Genomic DNA, 20,048 nt, shown 5'->3' on the forward strand with positions numbered 1-20,048 from the left:
GCCAGGTGGGACACAAATCCACATCTTTCTGACACCAAATATCTTGTCCTTTGACACGACGTGGTAAGTTCTGTCGCCATGAACGCATTCTTTGTGTTGTTTCTCCCCTTATGCAAGGATATTGCTCTGGATCCCTGCCCTGGTGTGCCAGCCACCCAGTGGCTGCTATGACCTATGTCCATTTAAGGATGCGCAAGTCCCCATGGGGGTCAGCCGTCTGTGGCAGCCTTTCTTGGCCCGGAAGCTGGGCCACTCACCTCTCAGGCTTTGTCTTCCTCATCTGTAAAATGGGCATCACCATAATCCCCACGGCCTGCTACAGAGCTCAATACATGGAGACTCTTATTAATGTTATTTTACTTATATGTATATTTTCAATAGAAAAATAGGACCCCACTACCCCTCTGTTATAAAAAATAATAATAAAACACTGTAAATAAAGCTAAAGAAGCTCCTGGCAACCACCGCTGGTTGGGTGACCTCCACATTTTTTTCTCCTCATCTGGATAAATAAAGGGGAGCATTCAACTGATAAGCATCACCATCCTGTATCCCTGGGCCCTCACTTGGTTTCCCCACTTGGCGCTCATTCTCAGAGACACCCCATGCTCTCCCCTCCCTCCCACCCATCGCTTGCCCTTCTGGGTGGATTCACGCCAGGCAGGCAATAGCCCCAGTTTGCAAACGGACAAGCTGAAGCTCCAGAAGGTAAAGACACCTGCCCGAGGTCACACGGGAGGAAGGGGTGGGACCACATCCCCAAGCAGGATCCTCCAGCTCTGGGATGGCTGAAGCCACATCTTCTGGGATCAACTGCCCTGCTTGGGAACAGACCGCCCAGCACAGCTTCCTTCTCTTCATTCATTCATTCATTCATTCACTCCCTCGTTCAATCTTTGTGAAGGGCAGGCCTCTGGTTGTGGTATAGAGATTCCAACAGCAGCCCTACGTTCTAGAAAGGGGCATGAGAAATGGACAGCTGCTCCAGGACGGTGCCAGTCACTCGGTTCCCTCTCGGGGGGCCAGATGCGGACGAGAAGAGAGGAGGATCGTCATGTCTAGACTGCGTATGGTGTTAGAGGCAAACACGCATTTCTTCTGTTAGCATAAAGAAAAAAACCCACAGCCAGCGGAAGTCCACAGGCAGAGGTGAGGCAGGGTGAAGCCGGATGAGCAACCGAGGGCCTTTGCGAGGCCCGAAGCGCCGGGATCCAGCGCGGGGGGCCCAGGCACTCAGATCAGGAAGGGGTGAACCAGGGGAAGCGTGGAGCTGTCAGCAGCGCTCAGGCCCCATTAAAAAGGCCCCCAAACCTGAAGGTCATTTCCTCCCGCACAGTGAATGTATTTATTTTATATATCTTGCCAAACACAGCCTATGTAGCCAAGGGGCCAAGAGAGAGAAAGAGAGAGGGAGAGAGAGGAGAAAAGAAAACAAGGTGAAGTGGAGTTTTACGAGAGGCACTAAATCCCCTCACACGAGGAGTCACACAGGCTGCTAACGAGGACGACTCCGGAAAGTCTAGGAGACCGAGTCAGGGGAGACGCAGGCGGTCGGAGAAAGGTGGGTAAGAATGCACGTGTGTCTGTGCACATGCACACATGTATGTAGCATGTGCACGTATGTGCACACATGCATGCATACAAGCACACACACACACAAAGCACAAGCACGCACATGGAAAGAGAGCCATGCTGGGGGAAAAGCACACACAACGAGGTAGAGCTCTGGAACCACCCCAAGAAGAGTCCCTTCCCATAGAAGCTTCCACAACCTGGGCCCCTGGGCAGCGAGGGAGGGACCGCCGCTGTCGGGATGCTGCGCTGGGCTCCTGCAGACCACCCAGAGTCACAGTCACTGCAGGGAGCCGGGTCTCACTTCCTGCCCCCCACTGTCCCCTCCTGGGGCCTGGGAGCTGGGCCTCCTACAAGACATAGTCACACACACACACACACACACACACACACACACTCATTCACACACACACACACACACACACACACAACTTGAATTTCTTTTCCTTTGGATGGGTGGAGGGCGCTTCTTGACCAACCATCAGAGCCCCCCCTCCCCGGTCCTCCACGTTCTCCCGAAGCACCAGCTCCCCACCCCCTGGGCTGCAGTAGGAGACAGTGTCCCCACCCGTGCAGTTGTGGGAGGGCCCAGGGGTGCTCGTAAGCACTGAGCGCAGTGCCTGGTACAGTCCCAGTAAATGGGAGGCATTATTTTTCTTCGGTTCCTTTTCCTCATTTGTTTTTGTTTGGGAGGGAGGGGCAGAGGGAGAGAGAGAATCAATCCTAAGCAGGCTCCACGTACAGCACAGAGCCCGACGCGGGGCTCCATCTCAGCACCCTGAGATCGTGACCTGAGCCGAAACCAAGAGTCGGACGCTGGACTGACAGAGCCACCCGGGCACCCCGGCATTGTTTTCCTCTTTATCATTGGCAGTGGCCTGGGGTGGGGGGGCCTGCGCCGAGGGGGTGGGAAGCCGGGGCAGGAGTGGGCAGGGAGTAGCACGGGCCAGGGGCTGCTCTGGGGCTGGGCCTCGGCAACTGAGGGAGCCGGGGGTGGGGGGGGCTGAAGTCACGTGGGCCTCCCAGACTGGCAGTCAGGAAGGGACTGCAGGTGCCTGACTGCAAGGAGGATGGGGACAGCGCCCCCCCGCTGAGCATGGGGCAGGGAAAGCACGGGCTCTGTCCCCAGGAGGAGGGACGGCAGGTGGCCCGGAAAGACGGTGTCCGTCACTGGTACCTCGCCTCCAACGGTGTGACCCTGGGCTCACCGCTGGCCACCCCAAGCCTCAGTTTCCTCTCTGGGAGCCTGAGGGCCCCATCTCCGCACAGACCCGTGGCTCGATCTGACACCCGCAGTGCTCCCTTCCCCCCCGGCCACCCCCCTCACCTCCTCACCTCCGCAGCTGGGGGCCACAGCCAAGACTTTCTGCAAAGTGCCTCACCCTCCAAACAAACAAGCCAGAAGGAGGCACGGCCTAAGTGTCTTTTTGGTCCACTGCCTGATTTTTCTGGAAGCCGGCCTGGCCCAGACACGACCTTCTCTAACAACTTCTCCAGCCCCGAGCTCTGATGCGGGCTGCAGCTGAACGTCTGTCCCGGACGGAGGTGACCCGGCCAGTGTCCCGGCCCTTCTGATCCCCCATCCAAACATTCAGGGAATTTGTCAAAGTTAACCACGGCTCCTGCCAGCAGGGAGTGCCAGTCTGAGCCCGCAGAACATGAGCCCATGTTCTGGGCAGGGGCCCCAGGAACTGGCCCATTGTCTCAAGGAGGGCCTGCGGGGGGCCTCAGGATCTGCTCGCAGACCGCACTCCCCTACTTCTTTAGGGAACATGAGCTGGAGGCTCCAGGATCCCTGACTCAGCTGCCGACTCCTGCTGCCCCTCCAGGCCCACGCGGACGGCCACGGCCAGGGTAGGGGGAGCCCAGGGCGAGCCAGGGTGATGGGATGGCTGGGTGCCCACATGGGCCGCACCCAACCACACCTCCTCCCTGCCTGCCATACCCTGCGTCTGATGCTGCAGGGACAGGGAGTGACAAGACCGGGCCCCTGTGTGGCCTGAGTCACAAATTCTCAAAGGCTTCCCGACACCCCCCCCCACCCCCCGCCTTAGCCTTCACATGACTCAATTCCTGCCCTGGGGACTTAGGCCAGCAAGCAGCCCCCGACAGTGACAGTGGCTGAGAGACGACAGGGGCCCTGGATTTCCACATGCTCTTGCCACCCAGTGGTTCTTAATGGGACGGGATGGGGGGCACATGGGGTGCCCCCAGGGTGAGGTCGACGAACCAATAGCTCAGCCCCCACCTCAGACCTCCTCCACGGAATCCCCAAAGCCCTGGCATTCCCCGAATTAGGTTCCCAGGCCCCTAAACATTGCGGTGTGGGGCACAATTCTTAAGGTTCAATCCCAAGAGCCAGAAGACCCAGGACGGAGCCCCGACCCAGCCCTTCTGAGCTGTGTAAGCTTGAGCAATAACTGAACCCCTCTGAGCCTGTCTTCTCATCCCTAAAGTGAGACTAATACTGGCATCTCCTCCATGGGGGGCAGGAAGAAAACACTAGAGCATCCACACAGCCCTCGGCGCAGGGCCCGGCACAGAGTGAACGCTCAGTAAACGCCAGCTGTCATCACTGTCCTTGCCGGTGACAGAGAGCCAGCCCGCTGTTAACCCTGCCTGCTCTCGGGCCACAGCCTCTCTCTGCCCTGCGTCACTGGCCAAATCACAGCCCCCCTGGTCAGGGGTGCCACAGGTGGTTGCCCAGCTTGTACACTGCACAAAGTGCTGTCACTGGAACGGGGGCTGAAATCCAACCTGACTGGGCTGCCTAGCCAGGCACACCGGCATGTGAGTGGTGCCCACAAGAGACACATTTTCCAGTCTGTCCCCAAAGTGCCACACGGGCAGCTGCAGGTGCTGCGGATCCCTGGCTGAGCCCGCCCCAGCCACTGCCGCTCTCAGGACCTAGATCGGTGTCTGCCAAGTACTGCCACTCCAGCTCCAGGCACCCTAAGAAGGTGGCGGCCACTGTCTGGCTCCCCATCCCTATGTAGTAAGAAAATGCCTGTCCCCAGCCTCCCGCCCCAGGCCTGCACTTCCACAGTTCATTGGGGCTGCGGGAACTTCGGTGTCTCTACCTGACAGGCTCCGGGGGGAAGAGAATGGTGAGCCAACGGTTTGTAAAACTGTGTGTGTGTGTGTGTGTGTGTGTGTGTGTGTGTGTGTGTATAAATAAATATATATTTGGAGGAAAACTTGGGAAATTTGAAGATCAGTTTATTATTAGATGACGTTAGAACATAAGAGTTAATTTTCTTAGGCATCAAATTGTGTAGGGGAAGGTCCACATTCTTAGGAGATGAGGACGATTGGATTATTTAGTGACGATGTGTCATGACGTTTACAACTTCCTTTGAAATGTTTCGGGCAAAATATATTGATATAGATGCACATACGGATCTAGAGAAATATAGATACAGAGAAACACCATAGATAAGCAAACAAAGAAGGCCAAGTGTCAACAGCTATTATATGCAAATAGCAAGTTCAAAGATATATGCTGGACATCCTTTTTTTTTAAGATTTTCTTTATTTATCCATTTGAGAGAGAGAGGGAGAAAGGGCACAGGCAGAGGCAGGGGCAGAGGGAGAGGGAGAGAGAGGATCGCAAGCCGACTCCCCATTGAGCGCAGAGCCCAACGCTGAGCTTGATCCCACAACCCCGAGATCATGACCTGAGCTGAAACCTAGAGTCAGACGCTCAATCAACTGAGTCACCCAGGTGCCCCTGTTGGACCATTCTTGCATCTTTTTCTGTAATTTGACAGCTTGCATGATAAAGATTATGAAATATTTTTATTTCACTCAGAATTTTTGAAAGGAAGTGGTGAGAAAGGGGCCCCAAGGTCAGCTGAGTTCTCTGTGTCCTCCCCGCAGCGTGCAGAGGTGTCTTCTTTGCCAGGAGATATCCCCCCCTCCCCCAGGGCAGGCCCTTGCCTGCTTCAGGAGCGTCGGGAGCGTCCTCCCAGGGCAACACGTTACAGCCACTCAGAACCCAGTGCCGAGAAGCATGGACCATCACCGCCTCTGACTCGGTCCTCCCAGAGGGGCGCAGACGCACAGCTCTCTCCCCACACCCTCTCCCCCTCAGAATAGTCCTCTTGGAGTAAGAAACTCTAGACAAGGATGTGCCTTGCTGCGTTCTGTATAGTCGAAGAGACTGGAGACGGCGTAGTTGTCCACAAGAAGAGGGCAAGTGAGAAAGCAAGTTGCAGGGCAACATGCACCATTTGTTGTTTTTAAAAGAAAACTCTAGATACGTATGATCATTGTGTATGTCTAGAGAAAGATCTGGAAGGTGGCCCACTGAACTCACAGTGGTTACTTCTGGAGAGTGAGAGTAGGTGGAGGAAGAGAAACTTTCACTTTCACGTCAAACGCATCTGCACTTTTGGAATCTGTTCACAGTTCTCAAGAGCACGCTCCCGAGGGCTCCCTGCGTTTCGGCAGCAGAGCAACACTGCCTACCGCTCACCCGGCACCTGCTGCGTGTCAAGCGCTGTTCTAAGGTTCTCACGTCCGATGAACCCATTTAATCCACGCCTGATTCCCATCATCTTTCCCAACTTAGAGGTGAGGGAGGCACAGAGCAGTTAAGTAACTTGGCTGAGCTCACGCAGCCGGTGGTGGTGGAGCTGGGATTTGAACCTGAGCAATCGCTGTCCACCAGCGGGGCCGCAAGTCCGCTGTATCGCCTCAGAGGCCTCTTCGTGTGCAGTTTCTAACACTCACACAGCTCCCAGAGGGCTTCATGCCCGACTCGAGGACTCCAAGAGCAGCTGAGGAGGCTGATCGAGTTGGCCCAGTACTAAGGCGGTCCGAGGCTGGTAGGAGGTCCATCCTCCTCTAAGGCGAGGGCTGTGAGGACACCGGGGAAATAAAGAGGATGTGGGACGCCTGGGTGGCTCAGTGGGTTAAGCATCTGCCACCGGCTCGGGTCATGATCTCAGGGTCCTGGGATCGAGGCCTCCTTTGGGGAGGCTCTCTGCTCAGTGGGGAGTCTGCTTCTCCCTCTCCTTCCGCCTCTCCTCCCTGCTCGTTCTGTGTCTCCCTCTCTCTCTCTCTCTCAAATAAATAATAAAATCTTTAAATAAATAATAAATGACACAAAGAGGATGTCCTCTGGGTAAGGCCCTGCGAGCATCGCAGCCCTTTCTTCACACGTGCCTCTGGCGCCACACAATGTTAGTCCCGAAATTCATGGCCCTTCTGCTCCTTTGATAGATAAGGGAACTGAGGCCCAGAGACAGGAGGAGCCCCAAGTCTGGACGAGTTTGTCCAGGGCCTTGCAGGGGAAGGGGGAGAATAAAGCCCAGGCCTGTCGTCCAAGGCTTCCCAGTCTTGCTCTCTGTGGGTGGTGAGGACCGAGCCTTGAGGCCCATGGGCCTCCCCTTGGCCGCCTCCAGGACCCCCTCAGAGCTGGGACCCCATGTCTCCCATGCCCCCCACCCCTGCAATCCTCCATGTCGACGGTGCCTCGACAGAGGTGTCACACGGTCCCGGGGCCACACCTTAGAATTCTGAGAATAAGAAGTGGCCCAACACCCCCGAGGAGACACACCCAGACGTTCACAGGGACAGATCTGGGGCGTGAAACTGTGGGCGATGTTTATTTCCTTCTTTGTACTTTCCCACACTTTCCAAATTTTTATTTGGTGACCATGTATCACTATTATAATTAGGCAAAGAATATTATCCTTTTTTTTCTCTCTCTCCAGGAGAAACCAAGGACATATCACTGGCCATATTTCAGCCTGAGCGTAAAATGTGTGACGCTTGCTAAATTAAGAAGAGGCCGTGGGAGAGGGAGAGGCCCAGAGAAGCAACGTTTGTTGGGTGCTTGCTACGGAGGTGCTGGGAATGCTACGTCTGTTATCCTTGGAATCTTCACAACCATCCTGGGAGTTTGGTGTTACGATCCCCATTTTACAGGTGGATATACTGAGGCACATAAAGCGACTTGCTCTTCCCACCTCACTCTGCTTCCCTTCCTAGAGGTGGAAGAAAATGCAACTTCTAAACCAGTTTGGATCTATTAACCGGAGGGTCTATTATCCCACGCCTCTTAGAGAAGAGTCACCGGTTCTTTATGATACAGACGCCCCTCCGGGCACCACCGTATTACAGCCCAGAACAGTGACCGAGCTCCATCACTTGCCATTTTCTTGATGACGGAGGATCATTTGACGTTCTGTGTGCAACGTTTTGTAGATAAAGCTGAAGTGGACTCAGTCTACCAGCACTGAAAACGGGGACCATCCTTCTGGAAGCAATGGGTGACACTGGAGCAAGAGCTGGAAGCAGCTTAAGGTCTTTTGATTCGGGAATGTCATTCCCAGGGATGTATTTCCAAGGAGGCCTTCGGCAGAGTTAGGGAGCTGTGTGCGGAGAGAGGTTTGCGTCAATATTAACTGCAACAGCAGATCATTCATAACGCGACAGTGTGACAGAAGGCATTCTTCATGGCTCGTCCATATGTGGCAGCCACCCCACCCCCTCTCATGAGGCCCCACGAGGGTCCCCGCCTCCCTGTAGTCACACGCTTCTGAAGTCCCCTCTCACACTGGGTAGGACTGACTTGGTGACCAGTGGGTTCTGGCGGGAGTGACCACCAGTGGCTTTCAAGGTGAGGTCATGAGACCTGCTGCAGCCTCCACAGCTCGGTCCCTCGGTCACTCACTCCGGGGGGACGCAATGGAGCAAGAGCTGGAAGCAGCTTAAGGGGGGGGGACGCCAGCCACCACGTCATGAGGAAACGCAAGCAGCATGACAGAGAGGCCCGTGTGGAGAGGTGCTGAGGCCTCCCGCCACCAACAGCCACACGAGCGCGCATCTTGGGAATGGAGGCCCCGGAGCCCCAGTCACGCTCTCAGATGACGTGGCCCTGCCCGACGTCTCAAGTGAAGCTCATGAAAGACTCTGAGGTAGGGGCGCCTCGGTGGCCCAGTGGTTGAGCATCTACCTTCGGCTCAGGGAGTGATCCTGGGGTCCTGGGACCCTGCAGGGAGCTTGCTTCTCCCTCTGCCTGTGTCTGTGTGTCTCCCATGAATAAATAAATAAATAAATCTAAAAAAAAGAAGAGAAAGAAAGAAAGAAAAGAAAAGAAAAGAAAAGAAAAGAAAAGAAAAGAAAAGAAAAGAAAGAAAAGAAAAGAAAAGAAAAAAGACAAGACTCTGAGGTAGAATCGTCCAACTGAGCTGCTTCTGAGATTTTTAACCCACAGAAACATGAGAGAGTAAGTGTTGTGCTAGGGTGTCTATGAAGCTGTGGAGATCCCGGCCGGGCCTAGGACATTGGATCTCATCATCTTCTTGGCCCTTGACTTTGCCCCCAAAGCCCCTCCATGAAATGCTTTGATCACAAAAAAAAAAAAAAAAAAAAAGAACTAAAATAAATAAACAAATGTTGTCATTTTAAGTGACTAGGTTTAGTGGTAACTTGTTCCACAGCAGTGGATAAGCGACGCCCCATGCACTGGAACGCCACGCAGCAAGGAACGTGAACGAGCTCCATGCGATGCCCAACAGTGTGGGTGAATGTCACAATGTTGAGCAAAAGAAGCCAGAGAGCAGAGGACATTCTTGGTGATTTTATTGATACAGAGGTCAAAAACACTCAAAATTGAGGTGCCTGGCCGGCTCAGTCTGGGGAGCACATGACTCTTGATCTCAGGCTTGTGAGTTTGAGCCCCACATCCAGTGTAGAGATTATTTAAATAAATAAATAAGCAAATAAGACCTTTATTGGGGGGGGCAAGATTTTATTTATTTATTTGACAAAGAGAGAGAACGCAAGGAGTGGAGTGGCAGAGGGAGAGGGAGAAGCAGACCCCCCCCCACCCTACACTGAGCAGGGAGCCCAATGAGGGGCTCCATTCCAGGCGCCTAGGATCATGACCTGAGCTGAGGGCAGATGCTTAACCAACTGAGCCACCCAGGCACCCTTAATAAGACTTTAAAAAAAAAAACAAAACACTGAAAATTAATTGATGCTATCAGGATAGTGGTTCCCTTTGAGAGGGGGAGGTGAGCAACTGCAGCCTGTCAGGAGGGGGCCCCTAGGGGCTGATAATGGTCTACTTCTTGATTTGGGGGCTGTTTAGTTCAGAACATGGGTGTATTTAGTTTGCAGAGTTTCATCAAGCTGTACATTTGTTACTAGTCTGTATGTACACCCCCATTTCAATACAAAATGATTAAAAATGATCATTTTACATGCACTGTATAAAATCTAAACACCTATGACCAAGTTCTGGTCTGTACTAAGGGAGAGCCTGTACAGTGGTCTCCGTCCCACGCGTGCACACGCCATGGAAGGCAGGATGGAAAGAAAGGGAAATGTTTGCGTTGGGGGCCGGGGATTCCGGGCCATCTTTACATCTTTAAGGATTCCTCATTCAAGACTGTACTGGACAGTCTTGTCAAAGGAATGAACTAAAGGGCCAAGAGGTAAACTACATTTCTGCAGGGTGTCTAATCAGAAACTACAATACAGTCCTCTAAGGAGTAAGCTTTTTACTCACCAAAAATCCGGCCACCCAGAAGGACTCCTTCCCAGAGATTTTACAAATTGCTCCAGTGTGGTTTCTCTAGCAGAATCGGTTGTTGCAACAACCTTTTACATTAAAGGCAGAGAAGTGAAGGCCTACTCCCAAGGTCCACGGTCCGGGAGGATGGGCCCCGGGTGGGGGAGAGCGAAGGTGTCACAAAGTGGTGGGCCAACAGCAGGAATTCCTCCGCTGTGAAATAAGAGGGAAACCTGCGGCCCTGGGAGATCCTTCCAGGATCAGAGCAGAAACATCACCTCAAAGCCCCAAATGGCTGCAGACTCACAAGAAAGAGGAGAGAGTTCTCACGTGTCATTGAGCTATGAACTTTGGATTCCCATAAGAGCTTTCCAGAATAGGTTCCTATTGGTCCCAGTCCCCTACATCTTCTCTCAGCATGGAAAGCATTGGTAGCTCCCCTGTCACGCTACAGCTCAGCCTCAAAAACGCTCCCTGATCCGGCTCCAAACTACGAGTCCAGTCCAGGCACCCACTGTGGCATCATCGCCTCTGGCCTCCGGGCCAAGGCCCCATTGTATCCCTCACCTGGGAACTCCCTTCCTCAACTGCTCTGTACATGGGGAAGGGCTTTCTAAGCTTCAAAGCCGTGGAAGAAACCACAGAGGAAATGTTTGACAGATCCATGCTACAAAAAAACAAAAAATTCCGGTGTGATTAAAAAATACAAGCAAAATTAAAAGACAAACAACTGGAAAGAATGTTTGCAGAAAATACCACAGACAGATGGTTAGAACCCTTAATTTATGAAGAACCCACATAAATCAATAAACACACACACACACACACATTCACACACACAAAGATGCTCATGGATAAAGAGGCAATGGACTTAATAAAAAGCAAATAGAAGTGGCCAGAGAACACTTGGAGGAGGGAAGAAAAGGATGCTCCGTCTGTCTAAAGGCCAAAAGAAGGTGAACAGCAATAAGATGCCATTAAGTCAGCAAAGACACTGCTCCCTGCTAGCTGGAGCATGGGGAGATGGCATCCGCCTGGGTGCTAGGGGAGGGGGGTAAACCGGTGAGAGGTTTCTGGCAAACCACTTGGTATTTATCAAAAGCCTGAAAAATGTGCCTACTGTCTGTCCCTGTGTATTTTTTTTTTGAACCATTTCCTTAGAAACTCTCCAGCAAATAACTTGGTGATACATGCCAATTCTCTTAAGAGGTTCATACTTCTGCTTCACACTTCTGATTATTTTCTCCGAACATGAAAGTTGAAATTCGGTCAAAGACGTACACGCAGAGATACCCACTGCGATGTAAATGTGGGATAACAGAAAGCTGGAAACAACCTAAACACCCAACAGAGAGCCGGGGAATCAGTGAGTCCATTATGATGCGTCCATGTGATGAAAAGCGTTGGGCAAATAGCCTTCTAATAATCGAGAGTTCCAGATGATGCGGGAAATGCTTAAGATAGGATAGATTTGTAATGGAAAGTAAGTTGTAAAATTCTTAAAGGAAAAAAAAAATCCTAGCCTATAGGTGGGAAAACACACCATGAACGGATTGCCTCTGGTGGTGAATTTGGGGGAAATTTGTGTATATGCTTCTTTTACTTTTTTCTGTACTTTCCAAAATTTCTACAGTGGGCAGAACTACTTTGACAATCACTTAAACAGTTAAAAACCTTTTATGAAATTATTCTCCTTGATATCCTATTGATTTTCCCAGTGAAAAGCAATTTTCCCTTTCAAGTCATCTCAAGGTAGGCTCCATAAATATGCATGAGTGAAGGAATGAACAGCGCTTTTAAGTCTCTTGCGAATCATTTCTCACCTGCTTTTATTGCCTGGTTATTTGTGTTTATGTCTTTGCTCCCTTGTGATCCTGGAAGCTCCTGGAAGGCAAAAATCACGTGTCTCCATTTATTCATAATCAGTCGGTGCCTTGTACCCAGGAGGCACTCATGGTATTTTTTTTAATGAATGGAGCATCTGATATAGTTAAGTGTGTTTTAACAGGAGAAAAAGATTCTGGATCCCAAGGATCATTTGTTAAACCCATGTCTTGTGAAGTCAGAGAACTCCTGGGAGCCAAGCAGAGGGGATCAAGATGCGAGTCCACCCTACCCGGTGGCCATGGCATTGTCTAGTCCCAAGAACACTGTCCTAGGGGCCCCCATACTGCAACTAATTAAGGGGCCGTGGGCAAGTCACTCATCCTGAGTTCACTCACGGATGAGCCGAGGGTGCTGGAGGATTTCCAGCTTGCTGTCGCCGTGCGTTCTGAGAAGCGTCTGAGAATGCAAGTTGGCTCAGAATGCCAAGTTGAAAGGTATCTTTAGAGCCTTGCAGAATTTTTCTTTCAAAAAACAAAAAAGGCTCTCTTGATAATCACATCAATACTAAGCACCAGTGAGCTGGGCTCCACTTTATGTGCACTTTTGTCTTTAGGTCCAGTTTAAAAAATGATTAAAGGGCAGCCCTGGTGGTGCCAGTGGTTTAGCGCCGCCTGCAGCCTGGAGTGTGATCCTGGAGTCCCGGGATCGAGTCCCGCCTCGGGCTCCAGGCATGGAGCCTGCTTCTCCCTCTGCCTGTGTCTCTGCCTCTCTCCCTCTCTGTGTGTGTCTCTATGAATAAATAAACAAAATCTTAAAAAAAATAAAAATGATTAAAATAGGCAACTGCTAAGGACCACAGGGGTCTTGGAGCACGTGTAGAGATGAAGGTTTTCTGTGCAGTGAACTATTTAAGAGAAGGACATGACACCGTTGACATAACGTGCCTCCAGTGAAGGAAAGGGAGAGACAAGTACCCAGGCTTTTCTTTCCCTGCCCCTCCCCTGATGGATGGGGAGCGGCCCATTTCTCCCCAGCAGGACGGTTTTGCTGGCTTACAGTGACCTCTGCAGACAGGGAGCTGCGCATCTATCTCTGAGGCCCCTGTCTGGCTCCCAGGGCCCCAGAGTCTCACCAGACAGGACCCTCCCCTTTCAGAGGAAACATAAGTGCCAGCGCACTTGGTACTTAGTGTCCCAACGGGCTGAGTTCTGCTCCCCAGGCGCCCACTGACGGGCTCAGGCTGGGGCTGAGCAAGGTACAGCCCTGACCCTGGGGGCCGCTGGAAAAGTCTACTTGGGGAGCTCTGGGCAGCCACACGGCTGGGCCCAGAAATCAGCCTTGCTGAGTCCCCGCTGGGGCCTTCTCCCCGCTCAGGGGAGGTGACAGCTCTGACTCAGGCCCAGCGACCACGACATAGACATAGCAGGACGCGTCTCTATCACATTCCTGGGCAAGTGGCCTTGGGCAAATGATTGAACCTAGTTTTTCTATGCTTGCACTTCCTTATCTTAAAAAGGGGAACGGGGGTAAAAATCATCCCTGCCTCAATTACGAGATTAAGAGATTTAAGGGACGCCTGGGTGGCTCGGTGGAGGAGTTTCTACCTTGGGCGCAGGGCGTGATCTGGGGTCCTGGGATCGAGTCCCACGTCGGGCTCCCTGCATGGAGCCTGCTTCTCCCTCTGCCTGTGTCTCTGCCTCTGCCTCTTTTTCTGTGTCTCTCATGAATAAGTAAATAAAAATCTTTTTTAAAAATTAAAAGATTTGAAACATTTTTTACACATTCATATATTCTTTAGATTTACCTGTACATCATACATAAGCTGAACACAGTTAAGTGGCACAAGTTGGTCGCCGAAAATTATTTACCCGTATTTGACCGAGGAAGTCAGAGAAAGGGATCACTTGAAAAACTGGAGGTGTGGCCGTTCTCACTGCGGGAGAAGGGACCGAGAGACGCCGCCGGGGCTGTGGGTCCTTCTCCCGAGGGACCCCGCCCCCCCCCCGGCCCCCCTCCCGCGAGCCGCTCCTCCTCCCCCCACCGGGTGTGTCTCGGCGCCGCAGCGGCTCCGGCGCTCTCGGGGCGGACCCCCTCCCCCCTCCTCCCTCCCGCCTCCCCCCTCCCCCGCCGCCCCCCGCGGGGCTCGGGGAGCGGGGTCCCAGCACCGGGGACGCACCGCGGCGGCTGCGCCCGCCCTCCCCGCACCCGCACCCGCACCCGCACCCGCACCTGCGCCGTCGCGGTCCCCCCGGGGGCGCGCGGAGGGGCTGGGGCGCGCGGAGCCCAAGGGGGGCCCTCACCTCGGGGCGCAGCGTGTCCCCCTCCCCGGCTGGAGCGGCCGTTCGGCCCCGGAAGGAGGGGAGGAGGCCGGAGGTGCCCCCGCCGCGCGCCGCGGCCCCGGCCCCGGCCCGTCTGATAAAGAGGAAGGAAGCGCGCGGCGAGCGGAGCTGACGGCCTCCCGCGGGCCGGGCTGGGGCCGCCACCGCCACCGCCACCGCCGCTCGCCTCCGCGGAGCCCCCGGGGGGAGCCTGCGCCCCCTGCTGCCCGGGTCAGAGCGGCGCCCCCAGCAAGGGCGAGGTCCCGGCTTCCTGCGGCGCCAGGCGCTGCGCCCTCCCGGGGGGCCGGGGCGCTGCCTTCTGCTGCTCGCCAGACCCGCCCCGCTCGCTCCCGCGGAGCTGTGCCGACCTGGCAACCCAGGGACGACGTGGCCGGCAGGGGCCGGGCGGCCAAGTGCGAGGTCCGCCCCAGCAGAAGCGGAGGACACTCGTGCAGGCTGCACAGCACAACCCGCACAGTGCTCCACCCCGCGGGCTCTAACTTACTCGGGCGCCGTCACTTACTAGCTGTGACCCGGAGCAACTTTCTTAACCTCCGTGTACATCAACTTCATCTGTAAAATGGGAATCATAGTCTCCATCTCATAGGATTGTTAGGGCTTAGCAGAGTTCCTGGCACGTTATAAGCCCATATGTTTTGTTTTGTTTTGTTTTGTTTTTTAATTTGTGTAGGTCCTAGTCTTATGTTGCCCTTCCTATATAATTGGTTCCTCATTCTGGGAACTCTCTTGCTGTCTTTCAGTCATTGATTTCGAATTTAATTCTACTGTGGTCAGAGAACATACTTTGTGTTATTTCATTTCTTTGAAATTTATGGAGACTTGCCTTATGGGCCAGCATATGGTCTACTTTGCTGAAAGTTCCATGTGTACTTGGAAAGAATGTGCATTCTGCAATCGTTGGATATAGTGTTCCAATGTCAATCAGGTCAAGTTGGTGAATTGAGTTATTCAAATTCCTTAGTGTGTGTGTGGAACAGGTGCTTTTTTTTTTTTCCTTCTGTTGTTCTATCAGTTACTGTGTTAAAAATCTCTAATTATGATGGCTATTCTATTTCTCTTTCTGGCTTAATTTTTGCTGTATGTATTCAAGACTGTGTTATTAGGTGCATATAAATTTAGAACTTTTATATCTTCCTAGTAAATAAGCTTCTCATTACAAAAGGACACTACAAATGTCCTGTATTATAAAATGTCCTCTTCAGCTCTAGTAATTCTTGCCTCAAAGCCTGCTGTGTACGATAAATGTTTACATCTCCTTTCCTTTGATTTACCATGTCAACAGATTGTTCCATCTTTTAATTTCAGCCTTTCTGTTGGTTTCTCTCAGTTGGTTTCTTATATATGTCATATATTGGGTTTTGATTTTTTTCATCATTCAACACTTTCTGACTTTTCATCAGATTTTTTAGTCCACTTACATTTAATATAAGTACTAGTGTGTATGGTTTATAGCTATCCTTTTGCTTTTTTTTCAATTTGTTCTATCCTTTGTACCTTTAGCCCTCTTGTCATTTGTTTGGGATTCATTGCATTTTTAATTCCTTTCCCCTTGAATCTTAAATTTTCAAGTTATTTGTTCTTGTAATTATTTTAATAGTTACTCTGGACATTATTTTATTGTAGTTTTTTAAATAGTACTTTTACCACTTGCCAAATAAAGATCCTGCATGTACTCCACTTACTTTTTCTACTACATTTCCACCAGCGTTATATATTCATCATACATAACCACTGTTATATATTCCACATATTATATTTTACCTCTATAAGCCAGTTATTTATTCCACAAAATGTACTTCCACAGAATATAAATATGTAAATGTTTACTTCCACAGAAATAAAATATATAATGCTGTCTTCAAGACATTATTGTTTAAATAGTCAATATGCTTTAACATTTGCCTACAAATTTTACCTTTGCCATTGCTTTTTATTCTCCCTTCTGGTTCCCTACTTCATTCTGGGGGTCATTTTTCTTTGGGCTGAAGTACTTCCTTCAGTATCTTTGGTAGCACTGATTTGGTAGTGCTAAATTCTCTCCTGCTTTTGTCTGTGTGAAAATGCCCTTTTTGACTTAGCATGTGAGAATACTTTTCATCAAATATGGATTTCTCAGTTGGTAGGGTGTTTTCTTTTCTTTTTAGCAGTTTAAAGATTCTCCTGTCTGCTGGCTTCCGTCTCTGCTGAAAAGTCAGCCACTAGTATTGTTACCCCTTCAAAGGCTATGTGTCATTCTTCTCTGGCTGTCTTTAGGATTTTCACTGTCTTTCGTTTTCAGCAGTTTGATTATGACATTCTTAGATGTGGTCTCTTTGTTTTTATTCCATATGGAGTTTGCTGAGGCTTATAAATCTGTCTTCTCAGCCATTATTTCACCAAATACTGCTTCTGCCCCATTACATTTCTGTCTGCGACTTTAGTTACACACCTTTAGATTACGTTGCCTCCTGTGTTTTCTTGTAGATTTGTTTTTCGCATTTTTCGTACTGCCTTTGCTTGGATTTTTCTGTTAATCTACCTTTGAGCACTAATCCTGTCTTCTGCAGTCTATCCTGCTCTTAAACCCATGAAATGGATTACAGATTTGTGCTTTTTGGCTTAAAAAAAAAAGAAAAAAAGCTTTATTAACGCTTAATTTATCAACTGCAGAATTCACCCATTCTAGGGAAACACAAGTAAATGGTTTATAGAAAATTATTTTCTTTTTCCTTTTTTCCTTTTAAGAATATATTTTGGAATTTATAGAAGAATATATATTTGGGGGAAAAAAAGAATAAATATTTGGAAAGGGGTGCCTGGGTGGCTCAGTTGGTTAAATGTCTAATTCCGGCTCAGGTCATGATGGGCTCCATGCTCAGTGGGGAGTCTGCTTCTTCCTCTCTCCCTCTCATGCTATCAAATCTTTTTTTCTTTTCTTTTCTTTTTTTTAAGGAATATATTTTGGATGACACTTAAATTGAACTTTGGGAGCACCTGGCGGCACCTTGGTTAAGCATCGGCCTTTGCCTCAGGTTATGATCTTGGAGTCCTGAAATTGGGCCCTGCATTGGGCTCCCTCCTTAGTGGGAGTCTGCTTCTCCCTCTTCCTCTGACCCTCCAACATTTTTGTATTCTGTCTCAAATAAATTTTAAATATATATATATATAATGCTTTAAAAAAATTAATTGAACTTTAATTCAAACACAAAGGAAATTCGAATCACTAGCTTTGCCAATTAACCTGTCAATACACTATCCAAAACTTTAGCATGGCAGAGCTGCCTCCATGCAACTTTAAAAAATTGAGAGAACTTTTATATATTAAAATTTATCCTTTTAAAGTATACAATTTAGTGGGGTTTTTGTATTTTAGTATACACAAAGTTGAACAACCATCACCGTTATTTAGTTCTGGGATATTTTTATCACCCCAAGCAGGAACCTCATCTCACCAGCGGTCATCCTTCATTCTTTCCTCCCCCACCTCCTGAAAAATCACTTATTTATTTATCAATCTCTGTAGGATTTCCCTATTTGGGACATTTCATATAAAGGGAATCATACATGACATTTTGTGATTGGCTTCTTTCACTGAGCAGGCCTTCGAGGTTCACTTTTACCTTGCGTCTGTTCTTTATGGCTGAACAGCATTTCATTATATGAATAGAGTTGTTCTGGGTGGGGGGGGGTTGTTTGTTTGTTTTTACCCATTCATCTGTTGACATCTGGGTTGCTTTCATTTTTTGGCTACTATAACAAGGCCATGAGGATCCATGTACAAGATGTGTAGAAGAAGTATTCCTCCTAAACATAGGAGTAGAATTGCTGGGTCACATGGCTGCTCTATGTTCAACTTTTTGAAGAACAGCCAGACTGCTTTCCAAAGTTGCTGCATTTTGTATTCTCACCTAGCAATTTTTGAGAGTTCTAATTTCTCCACATCATTGCCCACATTTAATAATCATGTCTTGATTATAGCCATACTAGAGGCTATTTTTTGTGGTTATAACTTACATTTCCCTAATGACTAATAATGTTAAGCTTCTTTTATGTGTTTATTGGCCATCTGTGTATCTTCTCTGAAGAGATATCTACTCAAATCCTTGCTCGTTTATTACTCAGTTCTAAGAAGTCTTTATTCTGGACACTAGACTGTTACCTCTAATCCATGTTTAGAACAGATCCATCATCCCCAAAAGATCCCTTATGCTTGTTTGTAGTTCCCACGCTCACCTCAAGTGCCAGGCAATCATGCTGCTCTCTGTGTATTTTGGGTAAACTCCTCCTGCCAATGAAATCTAGTCTTCTAAAAATGGTGAGATTATGGGAGAGTTCATCCTGCTTTTTGAAAGCCCTGGGATCAGCTTCTAGCATGTCATGTACAGCTCTGGAATTCAGCAAACGTCCTGTGAGAAAACCATCATGTACTTGGGGTTCTCGGGTTTCCAGTGAGCTTGTAACTAAGAGCCTTGTGATTTTCTTTTCCTCAGCAGAGCTCTTTCTGCATGGCTCAAACCAATCCTCAGTTTCAGGCCCAGAATCCAAAAATGCCCTCAGGGAAGAAGATGGCCAAACCATCAGTTCATCTCAGAAAGGCTTCCTTCTTTGAAATTCCAATTTGTTTAGTCCTTATTGCTTTTTGTTCTCATTTTAAAATGTTATTTTGTTTTTTGTTAATTGCAGTATGAATGTTGTGTTGGTGTGACCTACTATATCCTACCTATCAATTACTGTAAGCTTTTAAGTCTTTGTATCTTGTCAGGCAAGCTTCCTAGGTTTCCCACCCCTCTCCAGATATTTATGGGCTATGGAAGGGCATAATTCTTCCATTATGAATTTTATTTTTTTTTTCCATTATGAATTTTAAAAATCCCATTTGTCTAGTTCACACACACACACTCGAGTTTTTGTTGGAAAACCTATTGAATTTATAAATTGAGATAGAACTGAAACTCTTAAAAAAAAAAAAAAGAACTGAAACTCTTAAGACTCTTAGGCTCCCTATTCATGAACATGGTATACCTATCAATTGAGCAAATTTCTATTAGGTCCTTTGATAATATTTTGCACTTCATAAAGGAATTGCATTTTTACTAGATTTGATCTAGGATTAATAAATTTATAATTAAAAGATTAGTTGATCTTTTAAAGCATTTCATTTTTTAGATTAGGTAATATATGTAACAAACTTCTCAAAGCTCAGAAAAGTATACAATTTCCCATTTTCTTCAGTCATCCAGGTTTTGTCCAGAAATGTCATCCAATGTTACTAGTTTATTAATTTTAATATGGTTAATATTAGTATACGGTAATTATATTTTTTTCAATATTATATCTATTAATCTGGCTGAATTTTTTTATAATAGTTTTTTTTTATTTTTTTTTTTCCTTTATGTGTATGCATCATCTACAAAGAGCAGCCATTTGGTCACTCTTTTCCATTCCCTATTCTTTCTACAGATTTTCCTGCATTGGCTAGGATGCTTCTAGTATAAAATAGCTGTAAAAAATAGCTAAATAATAGCTGTAATAGAAGCCAATCCTGTCTTATTCCTGGCTTTAATGGGGGGGGGGGGGCTTCTGTTTCATATTTATATATGAAGTTTGCTGTAGGTTCTTGGCAGATAGCTTTATTGGGTTAAAAAATTTTTTGCCTCTGGCACTACTTTGCTAAGAATGAGAATCATGAAAGTTTTTATTAAATTATTTTATGCACTTACTGAGATAATCATATCATTTTTCCCCTTTAATCTATTAAATGTGTTGAATCACCCACTCATGGAAAAAAGTAGTCTCAAGTAAAA

General features: G+C 48.7%; 1 long non-coding RNA gene across 2 annotated transcripts; it reads right to left on the reverse strand.

The window, feature by feature from the left end:
• Nucleotides 1–5,353: 5,353 nt before the first annotated feature.
• Nucleotides 5,354–13,588, reverse strand: LOC102155239. Of its 2 annotated transcripts, none has more exons than XR_005355973.1 (4): nucleotides 13,531–13,588; nucleotides 11,923–11,983; nucleotides 10,667–10,766; nucleotides 5,354–7,952 (listed from the first exon to the last, which is right to left on the reverse strand). It is a non-coding gene; the product is annotated as an uncharacterized LOC102155239 (long non-coding RNA). The 2 variants fall into 2 exon arrangements; XR_005355974.1 differs by having other exon boundaries at nucleotides 10,097–10,766.
• Nucleotides 13,589–20,048: the final 6,460 nt, after the last annotated feature.

The sequence above is a fragment of the Canis lupus genome, chromosome 2 (genome assembly GCF_011100685.1).
Source record: "Canis lupus familiaris isolate Mischka breed German Shepherd chromosome 2, alternate assembly UU_Cfam_GSD_1.0, whole genome shotgun sequence".
Lineage (NCBI taxonomy): Eukaryota > Metazoa > Chordata > Mammalia > Carnivora > Canidae > Canis > Canis lupus.